The following is an 18,472-nucleotide window of genomic DNA, read 5'->3' on the forward strand; positions in this document are numbered from 1 at the left end:
GAAGAGGTTTAACATGGATTTAATTGAAGTTCCAAAAGGAGAAAATAAGATGGAGAACTGGCAATATTTGAGGAGATAATGGCTATAAAATAGAATTTTCTAGAACTGATAAATACCACATGATAATTCAGAAAGCCCACTGAATTACAAGTAGAACATCTAAAACAAAATCTACCCCAGACACATCATTGTAAAATTCAGAACACACACACATACAAAGAGAAATACTAAAAGTCAAAAGAAAAGAAATTACCTATAAAAAAATGAACAATTATACTGAAAATTGACTTACTAATAGCAATAGTGGATGCCAGAAAGCAGTAGAATGTCATCTTTCATGTACTGAGGGAAAATAACTGTCAAACTAGCAATCAATGCCCAGCAAAACTATCTTTCTAGAAAGAGAACAAATTAAAAACATTTCAGACCAGCAAAAAATCTAGAGTTTTTACCACCAAAAGTACATATGCTTCAGGCAGGAGGAATAGCTAAAATCAATACAGAATGCTAATAATAAATATATAGGTAACATTAAGCAACCATGCTGTTGTTATAAGATAGTACTAACAGTACCTAATTTGTGAAGAGAGAACAAGCTAGAACTAAAACACTAGAAAATGATGGCATTTACTTTGGAAGGAAAAATGAAAATAGTGGGAATGTAGAGAAAAGGAAGTATGAAGATATTTCAGTTCTGGGTGTCTGAAAGGTTAGTGGTATCATTAGCTAACATAGGGAATATAGGTAAAGTAGCTGGTGTGGGAGAAATGATAAAGAGCTTGGTTTTCTTGATCAATTCATGTTGTTTTCTCATGTGTGTGCTTGCTATCTCTAAATGGGATGTAAACTCCCTGAGAACAAAGATCAAAGATTTCTATTTTGTATTTCTCATATTACATTTTGGAGTTCACGATGGATATCCATTATTGTGTTTACTTTTATTGTCATTTCTTATAATAGTTCCTTGAGAGAAGGAAACAACTGTAGGTGGAGATGAGTCTTAATTTCCTACTATCTGGTATTCTCATTAACGATAAGCTGTGCTGCACAATGGTGAAGCCAGACTGCTTGAGTTTAAATGTCATTTCTGCCACTTACAGGATATTGGGCAAGTTCTTTAACTTCTCTGTTTCCCCAGACGTAAATGAGGTAATAATAGCATCTCTCTCACTGATGTGAGATGTTGTAGTGAGGAGTAAAGGAGTTAATAATACATAAAATTCTTGAAATGATGTCTGACACCTGGCAAGCCCTCAGTAGGTTGTTGGTGGTGGTATTATTAACGGTTAAAATTTTCATCCTCAAATATTGTGTTTGTATATGCCAAATTAAAATCAGTGATAAGGCTAATTGAAATTTAGCTCTTTCAAACAGTCTTTTTATTTGTCTTGATACTTCCCTTGCAAACTGTATTAAGTAAAACTGCCTTGCATAAAGGATTATATGGGGGAAATTTTTTCAGCAATTGTCAGTATTAGGACAACAAAGAAAGGCTACGAGTGATTTTAAAAGCAATTAAGAGGGGTTACTGGGATTTCTTATCTATTGAAGTTTCAGAGTTAAAGGATAAGAACTTTGGTTCACTAGATAAGAATTTGTCAGCTACTGCAACCATAATTTACTGTCCCTTAAACTTTTTGTTCTAGTTTGTCACTATGGAGTTTGTCACCGAACTTCAAACAAATGCCCACAACCACAATTCTTGCTTCATAGTTCACTATCTGCTAAGCGTATTGACAGTTATATAGCCCCACCCCAGGGATGGTAAGAGGGAGACAAGAGATAAGGGAACAGAAGGAAGAGAAATGGTATGTAAAAAAGTGACTCTTTCAATACCCTTTCTTACTCCAGTCAGCATTAGGCACCATGCTTTACAGCTCCTTTATTTATGCCTCGTTCTACTTTTTAGGTAAAGTTCCCCAAAGGGCTTCCACTGCTTAAATGGTTATGGTTTAAAGTAGACAAAAATAATAATGGCTATGCATTTTTATAAATATATGGGGAAATATTTTTTTGGGGAAAAATACCTACATGCACATTAGTAAACACCAATATTTATCATTATATGAGTCATTGTATTGTTTGCTTTTGTTGTAAAAGTAAGCACCATATAGAATTAGCTTTCATATCTGAAAATTCATCCCTTCAGTAAACATTGCTATGGTGTTCTGTTAGGAGCTATGAAAGCTATGAAGAAGAATCATGTAAGATTATTATGCCCAGGAGTTTAAGGTAAAAACAAAGATTTTATTTTAAATTAGAGAAAAAAGACATTGTAATATTGTGGTGTCTGAGGGGGCTAATAAATGACCCTATATTCCCTAGCCAAATTCTAAACAAACTAAAAAAGTGTTGACAGATGGAGCTCAGAATACCACCTTAATTCCTGACAAAGCTTATATTGGAGGACAGAGCTTATATATGCAGACAGTTTCGCTTTCTAATACTGAATGCCAGAGTTAAATAGATGTACTTGGTCATAGGCAGGACAAGGCCAGAACATTCTCCCTATTTGCTGGGAGAGCCTATCCATGGAGGAGCACTTGAGAACTTTCAGCTACAGGTAGGCTCTCAAGAGCAAAAAGCAATGGGTAAGATTATACTTATGTAGTTTTTTAGTCTAAATTTACCAATCTTGTAAGTCATTATTCCCCTTCTCGGAGAAAGGTAATGAGAGGATAGAGAGACCAGAAGTGGTTATGGGAAGTTCTTCCTCATAGATACCATAGGATTGAGGAAAAGGCATTGCTTTTCAATATGAAAAAAGAAAAAGCCATTTGCAGCCCCACTATCTTGTACACAAAAGGTATTTTAAGGTTTTCATGTCCTCGTTTTTACAACTGTAGTTTTTTTATATAGTTGCATGAAGTATACATAATTTTAAAACTGAAGTTATATTCTTCATTTCTTTCCTCTCTTGACAAAATTGAGTCACTTCCTTCTCAGTATACACCTATTATTGCTCTTAATACTCAATTGTATTTGTGTTAACAAGTCTTTCATTTTTATTTTGTGTTCAAATGCAGGGACAGTATCTTACTTATGTATCCACAGTGCTTGGAATATATTAGTTTATTAAATTGAATCATTGCATTAAATACTATTCTCTTTATTACTTAAATGACATTTTTTTCCTAGCTGCTACGTAATCCTCATAATTCCATCATTGAAAATAATAAGTTCTTGAAATCACAGAATCTAACAGTAATCTCCAGCAGTGGAAGCTAGCTTTAGGTGAATGCCTGAGTTTATAGGTGAAGCCTGAAAGAATATTCACAGAAGAGTGGAGACTAATGCTGGACACTGTGGGTAGAAGTTGCTTCTTTAAAAAAAAAAGGAAGTGGCATACAGTGATGATTTGAGATGACATCATGGTGATTCAGTAGTGTTACAAACAACTTTGATGTTACTTTTTCAGATATAGCTTGCAAAAAATGCTTAAGATTTGGTTAAAAATTTTTGGTGTTTCAATGGTTCTCAGTTAACAAGTGTTGATAAAACACTTTCAATGTTTAGATGCACTTAAAAAAAATTCTTGGGAGAATTTTTCCTTTTTAATACAGATCTTCTAATTTTTATAGTTCACCTAGGAGGGAGATGGTATTAAACTTAGTTATAATTTTCAAGCAGATTCTAGAAATGTATTATTGTAAATTAAGTACATTTTTGTCAGGTCTATCTTTTTACAAGTAATACCTTTTTAGTTTAAATATGTTTTTGCTTGGACTGTTTTTCATATATTTATCCCTGTTTCTGCTTACTGATGAAAATATTTTATTATTCCCCTGAAAAATAAAGGTTGTCATCTTAAACACTGTTCATCATACTGTGTCATGATACAATGATGCCCTAAGTGGCTTATAAAGTCTCTTCACTATATATACTAAGTGATCTCAGACTTCTATGTATCTCACATTTTTTATTTGCCTTTTAACAGTTATTTTGCTTGCTTTTTTCTGTTAGCAGTTATTTCTTACTATTATCAATCTTTAACAGACCTCTCCCTTTTCCCAGTTTGTTAGTGATTATCAACAATGGGTCAGGAAACTAGTTAACCAAAGTAATTGGAATTGGCCATAAAAATAAGAATGAAAAGGCCTGAAAATCTTTTTCATGGATAAAGTGTAAGGACTTTGCAACATTTATTTTGACTCTGCAAACAGAGACCTTTTTTGCTTTTTTCGATAAAGAACCTCTGGATAAATGAGACATTGGCTATCTTGACTCAATATGAGCAACTAAATATAGATTTATTTTTCCTTTTCTTTTTTAGTAAGGTATACAGTGTATACCATAAAGTAAGCGAATGTTAGATATGCAGCTCGACAGCTTTACATACGTATACACGCCCGTATAATTAGCACTCAGATCAAAGTAAGGAACAGTTCCTACACCCTGGTTGGCTCCCTCAGTTGATAGTCTGCATTCACAAATGCCCACGGTTCTGACCTTTATCATAACAGGTTAGTTTTGCCTGTTTTTGAATCTTTATGGTAACTAAAATTAGAATTTTATATCATTTCCTTGTAATGAAGTATTATTATTCCTTTGATATTTTTATGTTATTTTACTTTTCCCATTTATTTTTGAAATGTTTAGTGCCACTATGAGCAAAAAATAATAATGATTTGGGAGATTCAAAAGTGAATAAAACATACCTTACTATCACAAAACTTGGAGTCTAATACAAAAAAAAAAAAAAGTGCCATAAAGGAGGTACAAACAAAATGCAGAGAAGGCTTAAGGAAAGATGGTGCTGTGTGATGAGGGCCGTGCGGAAAATAGATATGTTTATATAGGTAAACTTGGAAGAGTCTAACGAACGGTGATCTGTAAAAGGGTGGAAAGTCTTAATGGAAACCAAAATAGGATGACAAAGTATCTGGTGAGCAACAGTTGGTAGCCATTACAATCCCTAGATGTATAAGGGCAGAGGTAGGGAGTTATTGCCAAGACTCAGAGGGCAATTGTCTAGAGGTCGATATCAGTCCATTTGACAGAAGCATTGGCCTCTGTTAGAGGGACACTGCTAATTAGAGGTCTTTACCTGAGAGCTGGGGGAGTAAATACCCCAAGCTTTCTCTCATCCTGTCTTTCAGTCTTCTGCCAATGTCTTCCATTGGCTGAATCCACCCAGAAGACAAAGGAGACTGTTGCTGCAGTCTATGTAGGACAGCCCCTGGGAGGACACAACAGAATGGAGAGTGGATCTGGAAGGGCAAATGAAATATACCCAGCACAATTGGCTTTTTAAGGACACAGAAGATAGTAGCCTCTGCAGAAGTGTTTAGGAAGAGAAAATCATGTAAACAGAGGTAGGAGAGTGTTGAAATAAGTGATGTGCTCCGAAAATATAAATGATTTCAGTTTGGAGTATATGATGAACAAAGAGGACTAGTAGGCCACAAAAATAAAATGATTGGTTAGTATTTGCAGAGAAATGCTAATCTTTACATGCTTATCCTCTTATTGTCTTGCAGTATATCATGATTTTTATAAATGCCTGAGAATCAATATTGCCTTCATCATCAGGTAGAAGATATTGAGTCAAGTTCTGTGCTATAACATGGTTACCTGAGTGATTTGCACATAGTGACATAGTACAAATTATAGAAAGAGCAGGAGTCATTTACAGAGTAAGGCTTACAATTAAGAATGTGGGCACTCTGGAGTTGGACTGTTTATATTTGAATTATGGATCCAGAATTCACTTTTCAGCCTCATGACCTAGGCAAATTACCTAATCTAGGCCTCAGTTTTCTCATTTGTAAAATAGGCACAGCCATAATGACTTTATCATAGTTGTTGTGAGGAGCAAATGAATGGTTCATATAAAGTACTTAGCCCAGAGCCCAGCAGGCACTGTCAATAATGTTACTTTTTAAAAAAAAATTTAGGAGGGTATAGCTGTCATCAAACATCTGACAGCCTGCCACATGAAATAGGGATTAAACTTTCTATTTTTATGAGAACTTTTGGGGTCAGAACTAAGACTGATGTGTGTAAATAACAGGTTTTGGATTAATATGAAAAAGTCTTTTGATCATTTAAAGTTGCTTGAATCGGAATTGGTTAGCTTGTGAGATAATGAAAGTATTCAAGAAAAGACTGGAGTGTTTATAAGTATATGCATGCATTGGATTAATAAAAACTGGATAACATCTTCAGGATACCTTCCAACTATAACTTTATTCTCCAAATTTGTGCAACTGGAAGCTTTGGATAAAAAATGTTTGATTTCCTTTTCCCTTGTTTGCTCCTCTTGACAAGGTCAATTCCCACACCCACCCAATCTATCTTAAATGTTATCTTTCTGTAACAATATTTATTGAGCACATACAAATGTGTGAGGTTTTGTTCTAAGTACTGTGTTTACAACTGTGAACAAGACACATAAAGTTCTTGCCCTAATGGAGATTAAAAAAAAAAAAAATTCTGACACAGGTAAATAGAAAATAAAACCAGTGAAATAACTTCAGGTAGTTCTAAGTGCTGCGATGCATGAAAAAGAAAACTATGTGATGAAGGGATGCTAGTGCCAGGGCAGTAGAGGTGAAGGTGGTGCTTTAGGTACTGAGGTCAGGAAAAGCCTATGAAAAGGGGATATTTTAACTGACACATGAATGTTGTGAAGCAGCTGGTCATGTAGGATCCGGGGGAGGAACATTCCAGGCAGCAGGTCTTGCAAAGGCAAAATCCCTGCGGTGGGAAGAGCTTGGCTTGCATCCTTGAGGGTTCGAAAGAGCTTGGCAATCCTTGAGATGGCTGGAAAGTGGTAGGATAGGTAAAAAGAGTGTGGACCAATCACACAGGGCTGAGCAGACCGTGTTAACACTTAAATTTCATTCTAATTGCATTCAAATGGGAAGCCATGAGACAATTTTATTATATAATTTGTGTTTTAAAGAGATTATTCTGGCTTTTTTTATGGGCTATTGACAGGGAGTAGCTAGAGTGGAAGTGGAAACAGGAAGATAGGTGACTATTGTAGTCCAGTCATCCAAATCAGAGATAATAGTGGCTTCGACTATCTTAGAGGACTTTCTTTCCTCACCTCTCCATCCCTCATTAATCTCCTGGATAGCATATCTTTTAAAAATATATTTATAATGTTTTACATACACAACTGTGAAAGTACCTTTACATTGTGTTTCAGTTAGGTAGGCGATTGCCTTCCTGATTAGATTCTGAGTTCCATAAGTGTAGGAACAACGTCTTATCCCTCTTCTTCATTCCTTACCCTCAGTGCTGGAGGTAGCACTGTTATTAATGTAGCACTTAAGAAATGCCTGTTATGTGAATTTGTGAAAACTACTTTTATCTGAACCTAGGGCTTTTTGCAGCTATTATAGAAGGCACAGGAAATTAGTTAACTAACAATATAAACTAGACTTGAGGTGAAATTAAAAACATATACAGAGAATCAATATTTGCTGTGTATAGTTAAGAAAAACCTGAGAAAGTCTTTACCCTTCTGTTAGAGAGATAAAATACAAATCAGAAAGATGTAAGGGAAACATAACCAAGACCTAACGTTTTGTTGCTCTGTTAATCAAGATAAAGGCTAAACTGATGTCACAGTGATACCCAAGTATAGTGGCTCAACAAAGTTTATTTCTCACATAACAACAGGTCACACATTCAAGCTGGCGGGTCTTTCATGCACCCAGATTCCTTCCTTTATGTCGCTCTATCTCCTGGGGTCTGTGTGATTGAAGTTAGGACCTTGTCACATTCACATTCCAGTTGCTGGGAAGGAGGAGAGAGTCCAGAGCAAGAATTTCCTTCAAGAAAATGAGGCGAAAGTTGTGCACATCACTTTACATACGTTCCCCTGGTGTGAACTTACTCGTGGCCTACAGGGGAGGCTCGGAAAGGTAGTTTCTTTTCTAGCTGGATGGCTATAACAAAAACTACTAATTTGGATTATCAGTGAGCGGTCTACTGTATAGTTGCTGTTATTTGAATTCTTTAAAAAATGAATTTAAAAATCCTTATTTTAGAATTATCAAGAGAGTAAAAAATCTTTTTTGTACCTTACATTGTGAGTTGAACTAATGGTATAGTAACTACCATTTAATTTTTTAAATTTATTATTATTTGTTTTTAGGTGAGGCAACCCTTGGTTGACCTCATACATTGCAAGGGCCTTGTCAGCTTACAATCCCTTATTTTTTTAAAGATTTTTTACACCTACGGCACCTGGTCTTCCTAGGTGGTCTCCCATCCAAGTACTAACCAGGCCCAACCCTGCTTAGCTTCCAAGATCAGACAGGATTGGGTTTATTCAGGGTAGCATGGCTGTGGACTAACTTTTAATTTTAATTAAAAGTTAGTCCACAGAACTGGAATGTGCAGGATTATTTTTCATATTGATAACTTTTCATGCCATCTAAGAGCTGCTGAAAACTTTATTTTGGTGGCCCACAGTTCTGATCTTGTTTCTGTTAATATTTTCAGTTATTTCAAGAACTTCAGAATATTAAAAGCTTCATAATTACTAATTGATACAAATCTATTCATGTTAATATAGCAGAATCGAGCATATTACAATAAGATTGCTAAGTATCCCAGGTATATGCTAATCCAAACAGTCTGGGAATAATTTATTTGCTTCTCACTCTTTTTCACTTCTCTGTTCTATATTTACTCCAACTACTCTCTGCTCATAATTCTTTAGTTTTGTTCTTACCTGGCCACATTAGTCAGGAAAACAGGAAACATGGGTGGGGAATAGATTTTTATTTCAATACATAGCTGGAATCATAACTACAATAAGTATTTAGTTATCCTTATGCTACTGTTATGTATTAATTCATATTTATTCCACATAACACAGTTGAATCCATTTGGAGTTCTTGAATACTTTCTTTTGTAATGTTGACAAGCAATATATAAAAATGCCAAGCTATTTTTTCAGGGGTTAATTGATAAGGTTTATTAATTTGTTTCAGATGAGTTGAGGATACTCAGCTGAAGTGATTTTTAAGTGTCAGAAATAGGATTAATTTTAAGTAAATGAGAAATAGTTTATAGTTACCTAATTTGGAGATTTTTGGTCAATTAATCCTGTCTAGACTACTTAATCATCTGGTTAACTTGGTCATACTTTTAGCTATGTACTTTCAAGTCTCTATGCTTTTTCTTAAATTTTTCCTGTAAGTATAGATTTCAGCTTACTGAATCTTTGTCAGACTTCAGGACCTCCTAGCTCAGCTGTCATGTACTATAAGAACTGCACCTATGTCCAAACAGCTAATTACTCATTACTTTATGCTTTAGGGGGAAAAAATAATTGTTCTTCCATATAGCACCTACAGTTAGGGAAGAGACATCTCGATCCTGATTTGAACTGGGATGGGAAAACAATTTAATATTCTAAGAGAAGTTTTTTTTATTTATATTTTTACTAAAAAATGAAGAGTTGTAATATGTTCAGATGAAAGAGAATATGAGTTTTGAAAACGGTTACTTTACTGTAGGATGATGAGTGCTTTTTATTCTTACAAAGAAAAATCTCTTGCCCAACAAAGGGCTTGTAGAAACATTGGGCCCACTGCCTAATGGCAGAGATGAGGGAACATTGTTCTTCATTTGGCAGAACTGAAGTTCTCAGAATCAGAGTTCAGGTTGAAAAGCTGCTTTAGAACCTTTTAGGCCTTAAGTCTCTCTGTTCCCGTTTCCAGGACTGTTTAAAGAGAGGCAACCTTTTTTTTTTTTTTTCCTACTGTTGGATTGTAAATTATCACCTACTTCTCTATTTCTTAAGAGCAATCGTAATCTTTGGGGTTCTTCTGTTTTAATCTTGATTCAAGATTTTTTCTTATGTACGTTGATATTCATATTATTTGCCTTTTTTTTTAACATTCAGAATTTTTAACCCTTTTCCTGTTTAGGAAAAAAAAAGTGCAGCTCATGTAGGAATGCTATGTTTTCTAGGATTTGACATTTTCAGCAATTGAATTAAAACCAGAATGCTATAAATAGAATGATGTCATTTGTTTCCAAAGACTATTGATATACTAGAGTGATACAAAAATAATAATAAAAGTAAGCTATTTCATGGCAGACTTTGGAGATAAGGTTAGAACTGTAATCCACAAGTTATCTCGAACGGGAACAGGGTTTAACATCATGCATAGGAACGGTACGTTTTCTAGAATTTGACATTTTCAGCGATTGAGAATTACTATATTTTATAAATGGAACTACCACCACTAAAACCAGAACGCTGTTTTTAGAATAATGTCATTTCTTTCCAAAGACTATTGCTATACTAGAGAAATGTAAAAATAATAATAAAAGTGAAATATTTCATGGCAGACTTTGGGAGTAAGGTTAAGACTGTAATCTCCGAGTTATCTCAGGGTAAATGCTGCAGCTACAGGCACCTCGGAGAGTATTTTCAAAATAAACAAGAAAAGGGTTAAATTGTGGTATAATTTACGTACGATAAAATATATGGACTTAAAAAATAGTCGGTTCTGTGAATTCTGATGGTTGTATACACCTATGTAATCATGAAGTGAAACAAAAGTCAAGACATTCCCTTCACCCTAGAAAATTACCTTGATCCCCTTTCCAGTTAGTTCCTGCCAGCCCTTCAGAGGCAGCCACTTACCGATTTCTATTATCATAGATTTGTTTTATCTGTTATTTAACTTCATTTAAATGGAATCATACTGTATGCTTTCTTTTGTGTTGAGCTTCTTTCATGCCACGTTTTACAATTCATCCATGTTGTTGCATGTTTCAGTTGTGTGAGTCAATATGTTCACTGAATGAATATTTTTATGAATATATCACAATTTATTCTGTTGCAATTTGTTTATACATTCTTATGTTGATGGACACTTGTGTTTCCAGTTTATGGCTTGTGTATTAGGCTCCTGTGAGCATTGTTTTACAAGTCCTTTTTGGTAGAGACATGTTTTCATTTCTTTCAGATAAATACCTAAGAGTGGAAGTGCTAAGTCATAGAATAGATGTATATTTAATTTGGTGAGAAACTGACATATAATTTTTCAAAGTGGTTGTACCAGTTTACTCTCCCACTAGCAATGTATGAGTTCCAGTTACTCTACATCCTTACCAGCATTTGGTATTGCCAGTCTTTTTTATTTTAGCCATAAAGTACCTGATGATATTGAATGCCTTTTTATGTACTTATTGACCATTTGTATATCTTCTTTTGTGGTGTCGGTTCAAGTCTTTTGCTAATTGAAAACTTGGATTGTTGGTTTTTAAGTTATTGATTTGTAGTTCTTTACATATTATGAATATGAGTCCTTTGCCATAGAGAACATAGGAATATTTTCTTTCAGTCTGTCACTTACCTCTTTATTTTCTTAATGAGTTTTTAATATTTATAGCTAGTCTTTTCATTCTAATGATATCTAATGAGCAGAAATTTTTAAGTTTTGTTTGTCTAATGGATCAACTATTTTCCTTTACATTTAGTGCTTTTTTATATCCTAAGAAATCTTTGTAGATTCCCCATTGTAGTCAGAGTACTACAGAATAGTTAGTTCCATTACCCCCTAAAGTTCCTTTGTACTATGTCTTTGTAGTCACATCTCTCCACTCCTAATCCCTGGCAACCACAAATCTTCCTTTCCTTGTAGTTTTATCTTTTTGAGAATGTCAGAAATGGAATCTTACAATATGCAACCTTTCGAGACTGTCTTCTTTCACTTAGCTGAATGCTGTTGAGATTCTTCCAAGTCGTTGCAGTTATCAGTTTATTCCTTTTTATTTTTGAGTAATATCCCATTGATTGGATATATCACAGTTTGTTTATCCATCTGCTCATTGAAGGTTGTTTCCAGTTGTGTTGATTATGAACAGAATGCTGTAAACATTCATGTATGTATTTTTGTGTGAACTTACGTTTTTACTTCTCTAGGCTAAATACCTAAGAGTAGGATTGCTGGTTCATATGTTAAGTGTATGTTTAACTTTATAAGAAACTGCCAGATTGTTTTCCAGCGTGGTTGTGCCATTTTTCAGTCTCACCCAGCAATGTATGAAAGTTTCAGTAGCTTCACACCCTCACTAGAACTTTGATATTTTTTATTTTAGTCATTCTAAAACGTGTGTGATGGTTCATAGATTATAATATGCATTTCTCTAATGGCTAATGATTTTGAACATCTTTTTTTTCTTTTTTTACCATCATAAATCCTTTTTGGTAAAGTGGATATGTCTTCAAGTCTTTTCCTTCATATGTGATTTGCAAATATTTTCCCCATTTATAGCTTGTCTTTTCATTCTATGAACAGAGTAAAAGATTTTAATTTTGATGAATTACAGTTTATCATTTTTTTTCTTTTATGGTTCATTCTTTAGGTGTTATGCTCAAGAACTCTTTCCCTAATGCCAGATCATGAAGATTTTCTCTTATGTTTTCTTCTAAAAGATTTATAGTTTCACATTTTACCTTTAGATTTGTGATCAATTTTGAGTTGATTTCTGTATAAGGAATTAAGTTTAGTTTCATTTTTTAAATATATAGATGTCTGATTGTTCTAAAATCATTTTATGTAAAAACTCTGCTTTCTTTATGGAATGGCCTTGGCATTTTTGCCAAAAATCAGTTTGCTATATTTATGTACATCTATTTTGAGAGTCTCTGTTTTGTTCCAGTAATCAATGTGTCTTTCCCTCTGCCAGTACCACATTGCCTTGATTACTGTAAAATTGTATAATGTGAATCTTTCAACCTTTATTTTCCCCCAAATAGTTTTGTTCCTTTGCATTTCCATATAAATTTTAGAACCAGCTTTTTATATCTATAAAATTTTTTTTGCTGGTATTTTTATTATAATTGCATTAAACCTGTAGAATCGGCTTTGATAGAATTGACACTTTTATGTTAGCCTTCCACTCCATAACATGGAATACTCTTTATTTACTTTGGTCTTCTTTGATTTCCTTCATCATTTTTGTAATTTTCAGCTTACAAGTCCTTTCACCTTTTGTTAGATTTACATATAGGTATTTCATTTTTTGGAGCTATTATAATAGTATATTTTTTTTAGATTTTGGGTTCTAATTATTCACTGCTAGTATATAGCAATATGATTGTTTTATGTGTCGAACTTGTATCTTGTGACCTTGTTAAAGTCACTTATTAGTTATAGGAATATTTTCTATAGATTCCTTGAGATTTTTCTATGTAAACAATGCTGCTGCCTGTGACAGAAAGTTTTATCTCCTTTCCAAAGACTTCTAGTACAATACCATACTGAACTGGAGTGATGAGAGTTCAACATCTTTTCCTTGTTCCCAGTCTAGGGGGAAAGCATTCAGTCTTTCAGAATTAAATATGATGTCAGTTGTAGCTTTCTTATAGATGCTTTTATTAGGTTAGGGAAGTTCCTTTCTATTCTTAGGTTGCTGAGAGTTCAGCTTGTCAAATGCTTTTTCTGTATCAGATGATATCGTATGCATCCTTTTTTTTCTTTAGACTGTTAATATGATGGATTGCATTGATTAATTTTTGAATATTGAACTAGATTTGCATTGCTGGGATACGTCTCATTTGGTGTGGTAAATTATTCTTATATATTGCTAGATTTGATTTGTTAATATCTGATTAAGGGTTTTTGCATCTGTGTTCATGAAGGATAGAGATCTGTAGTTTTTTTACTTTTTGTTTGTTTGTTTGTTTTTGGTATCAGGATAATTATGGCCCCCAAAATGAGTTGGAAAGTGTTCCTTCTATTTTAAAAAGAAAGTATTTAAGGGGGTGGGGAAAAAAAGAAAGTATTTAAAATTGGTGTTATTTATTCTTTAAATGTTTGGTAGAATAAATTTCTTTTTTCTCTTTGGAAAGTTTTAAACTATATATTCAATTTATTTAATAATGATAGGATTATTCAGAGTATCCATTTAATCATTTGTGAGCTTTGGTAGGTTGTAGTTTTAAAAGAACTGTTCCATTTTGTCTGAGTTGTCTGAATATCTACGCAGTTTTGTTTGTAATGATCTTTTGTTCTTTTAATATCTGTGGGATTGGTAGTAATATCTCTCTTTCCTTCCTGTTATTGGTAATTTGTGTCTTGTCTTTTTCTGTTAGTCTTTTAAAGGTTTGTCAAATAAAAAAAACTTTTTAAAGAACTAGCTTTGATTTCATTAATTTTTTTCTATTGTTTTTCTGCTGTCATTGATGTCTAATATTATCATTATTTTCTTTCTGCTTGATTAGGTTTATTTTGTTCTTTTTTTTAGTATGCTAAGGTAGAAGCTTAGATTATTGACTTTTTCTTCCTTTCTAATATAAGCATTTAATGTTTTACCTTTCCCTCTAAGCACTGCCCTATCTTCAGGCTGTACCTTTTGATATGTTGTATTTTAATTTTTATTCAGTTCAAGCTATTTTCTAATTTCCCTTTAAACTTTCTCTTTGAACCACAACTTAGTTCGAAGTTCTATAATTTCTAAGTTTTTGGAGCATTTCTGTTACCTTTTTGTTATTGATTTCTAGTCTAATTTCATTATGGTCAGAAAGCATACTTCATATGATTTCAATTTTCTACATATATTTGGTACACATGTATGATATTTTCTCTGTTGTATTTACCCTGGATGGACTTTGTAGGATGCAGGATATGTCTATCTTCAATTTTGCTAGATAATAGGAAGTTGATTTCAAAGTTTGAAAATAGATGTACTAATCTCTTACCACTCCACTCCACCTGGAACTGGATATTGATGTACTATATTCTACCCAAACCTACTATGTGTTTAATTTACTCATTATTTCCTTATTTAACTTTAAACCTTTTAGTCTTGAAAGACAATCACTAATGGAACATTACTCTCTCTCTCTCTCTCTTTTTAAAAATTATTTATTACTATTTATGCCTACAGCACCTGGTCTTCTCAGGTGGTCTTCCATCCAAGTACTAACCAGGCCTGACCCTGCTTTGCTTCTGAGATCAGACATTGGGCTTGTTCAGGGTGGCATGACCATAGACCGTGGACCGTGGCTCCACTGGGGTGCAAAACCAGGACCTTCTGCGTGTAAAGCAGACGTGCTAGCTGCTACACTATGGAACCACGTCCAAGGAACATTTTTCTCATCTTCCATGAATTGAGGTTGTGTATACAATCCCCAATAATTTAGGGTTATCACATTAAGCATATTGAAGTTGCAATCCCAAGTAGGTTTTGGTGATCTTCCTAAATGACTTGAGGTTTCTCATTGGTCTTAGATTTTTGACTCTGAAGCTGGACCTAAAGCTGCATATAGCAGAGTGATTTTGTGTGTGCTGGGGTGGACACACAAGGGGTGGACATGGTAATAAGCACTTTTATAGTTGCTGAAATAAGTCCATACCTTAGAGATGAGATTAGATTTTTCATCTATATTTACTTCTACCTTTTATGACTTAAATGATCAGATATTTTAGTTTGATATAGGTAGGAGAAATTCTGTACCCATACTAAGTGTATACCTAACTTCTTCTACCAATATTTTCATTGCCTGATCAAATTGTTTTTTTTTTTTTTAACATTCTTTCTATCTGACAGGGTTACAAGTATTCTGTTTGAATTCTACAGACTTTGTCTGATTCTGTATTCTCAGCACTTAAGTGCTAATAACAAATATTTAATTCCATTTTTAACTTAAAAAAGAGCTGCTTGTGGGCATCTACTATATTTTATAACTTTCCTAATACAGGGTATATAACTTTTAGTGCTAAAACTATGAAGAAAATAATGTCAATGATTAGTAGAAGTTCTTTAGGCCCAAAATTAATTAGGAATATTGAAATAATGGTCAGTTTTTAATATATAGAAAGAAAGTTCTCTTGAGAATAATTTAAATTGAGACATTCTCAATTTTAAACGACAGGAAAACACATAGCTTTTTAATCAGTGATTAAAACTTCAAGAGAGGAAGGAAAGGGCTGAATTACCTTTTTGCCTTTTTTAAATTGTAAAATACCCTAATATCTATTTAGCTTAAAAATAAGCCAATTTTATTTAACTGAAAGTGTCATTCTTTTATTAAAAATAATTTTTAAAATAAAATCACCCAGAATGCAAGCTTATTGTTTTAAGTAAAGTTAGTTATATTTGTTTCTTTCGATAATAATTTTGTTAAATTTGACCAGAATATTTCCCAAATATATATTTATATGATTAAAAGCTAGACACTTGAAATTAACAGCCATTTAGAATGCTTTTTACTAAAATGAAACTGATTTTTGAAAAATATGGATTGTCAGATAGCGAAGATATATAATTTTATATAGATAGAAACATTACTAATTTGTGATTTCCTAAATGTTTAAGTAACATTTATAGTAAGTTTATAATAAAGTATATTGAAATGGTTTGAAATATTTGAATCTTGAAGTAATGGTGCAAAAGTTGTGTCCTAAAGTATATATAAAAGTTAAAAATTTCTTAAATCATTAAAAGCCAGGAGGTAATGTGAAGTGATAGTGTTAAATGCTGTTAGGAAAATAGTAGAACTGTGTTCATTTAATATTAAATATTGGACTTCTGAAGGTTTTCCTGGAAATTTGATTGGGTTTGCTGCCAACGAAAGGTATTTCAGGCCCATCTGGTATATTGTACATGGGCTCCTCCAAGAGCAGATGAAAGTTCCTGGGGAAACTTTCTCACTGACCCATAATTTGAGATAGGATGATAGTTATGGAACTATGAAAAATAAACCTAGGGTTTCCACCGTTTCTGTTTTCTTTCCCTAACAAACAGATTTCTTGTTGCCCCTTCTGTCACAGATCTTATGCATGGCATACATTCAATTTATTTATTAGTATCTTATCAATTAATATACAATTTTAAGGTTTATTTCTAAAGGCAAAATGGATGCTAATCGGAACAACTTTAGGAATTTACTCATATCACCACATAATTTCCTTTTTTTTGAATAGTGCAAAATACGTACTTTCTGATTATACAGATTCAGAAAGTTTCTGAAAAGATAGATATTTTCTTTTAAAGCTGCACTGAGCATTTTATTTCTGTGATAGTAAATTGAAAGTATGCAGTTTGACTTTTCATTTCTAAATTTTATTGAAATTGAGTTTTGTTGTTGTTTCTGGTAAAGAAGTTAAAAATTTCACTTACATTTGTTTTTCACCATAGGGAAAACATGAGTATTTTCAAGAAATTAGAGATTTGAATTCGAAATATTTTTTCTTTTGCATGAAGCACTTTGTCCATCTTTTGTTTAATTATTGACTCTTCATAACATTAAAGAGTTGCTTGTGTTAAAGCTTAGAGAAAAATTGACACACTGAATCCTAGCAACTGAATGCAAATAGACAGATACGTCAGTGCCATACTTATGTCAGCAATTTGTTCTGTTTGCTTGGGAACTCTTTTGTTTTAGTAGTGTGTTTACAGTAATGAGGTCTTTCAGTGGAGCAGGACTACACGACTGAATATATACTCTGTATTGTCTGAGTACCTTCTGTATATAAATTTTAAAACATATGTATACAAGCATATTTACTGTAATTTAGTTATTTGTTATTGATACTTAGTTTTATTTATTGTGTTTATTTTCTTTTTCAGAAAGATTTTTTGTTCATGTTTTATAACTAGCATTAGGCTTTGTATTTCTAATTATGGTGTCTTTGTATAGGGCACTGAGTATATTTCCTGAAAAGTTATTAAAATTATGTGAGATTTAAGGCTGATGAGCCACTTGTTTTTAAGAGAGAAGTTTAAGCTATTAGAGGTGAAATAATGTGGATTTTTCTTGATCAAGGCCTATAATTTCATTGTACCTTAATTTTCTTACAGATTACTAAAATAATTATTTACCAAGAGTTTAAAATGTATCGTTGAGTGTTAAAATGAAGTTCAGAGTACCACAAGTGCTATGGGATTTTGCGAAAAAGGTCAGTAGGCAATTGAAGATTGTAGGTTTGGAGCCTTGAAAGACTGAATAAGACCAGAGATATGCTTTAGAAGTTACACAGTATATTTCATTGATGACCTACTGTATGCCCCTGGGAATTCAGGCCCGAGAGTTCATGCAGACTACAAGACTGGCATTTTACCTTGCCTGTGGATTCGATAGTCTAGTCATTAGATTCTCAAGGGAGGATTATTTGCTTAGGCGGTCATGGTTGAAGCTGGGGAATGGTTGAGATTCGAGGAAAAAAGAATGTAGGTAGAATTAAATTAAGGACAAAGTGACTTTGGCCAGTATCTATATTTAGTGGTTGGCATGATCAAGAGGAGTCAGTGAAGAAAGCAGAGTCAGATTGGTAGGATGTAGGGGATTTACCATGAAGCTAATTAAACTTAAGCTTCAGGGTCTCTCACTTGTACAATTTTCTTCCACGACTTTGAGAAAAAATTGTTCACATGGCCATATGTCTCTGTAGGATTTCCAAAAGAAAGGTATTTTAAGATTGCTGTCTCTTTCCATTCTTGACTCAACCTCATGTCATGTAGCATTCAATTGGCTGCAGGAATT

The 18,472-nt window shown here is 33.3% G+C and overlaps 1 protein-coding gene and 1 pseudogene across 1 annotated transcript in view; one reads left to right on the forward strand and one right to left on the reverse strand.

The window, feature by feature from the left end:
• PDE3B (phosphodiesterase 3B) overlaps positions 1-18,472 on the forward strand; it is a 159,082-nt gene that overhangs the window by 11,417 nt on the left and 129,193 nt on the right. The window lies entirely within an intron of this gene.
• On the reverse strand, positions 8,191-8,309 carry LOC111728968 (annotated as a pseudogene).

The sequence above is a fragment of the Pteropus vampyrus genome, unplaced genomic scaffold, assembly GCF_000151845.1.
Source record: "Pteropus vampyrus isolate Shadow unplaced genomic scaffold, Pvam_2.0 Scaffold240, whole genome shotgun sequence".
NCBI lineage: Eukaryota > Metazoa > Chordata > Mammalia > Chiroptera > Pteropodidae > Pteropus > Pteropus vampyrus.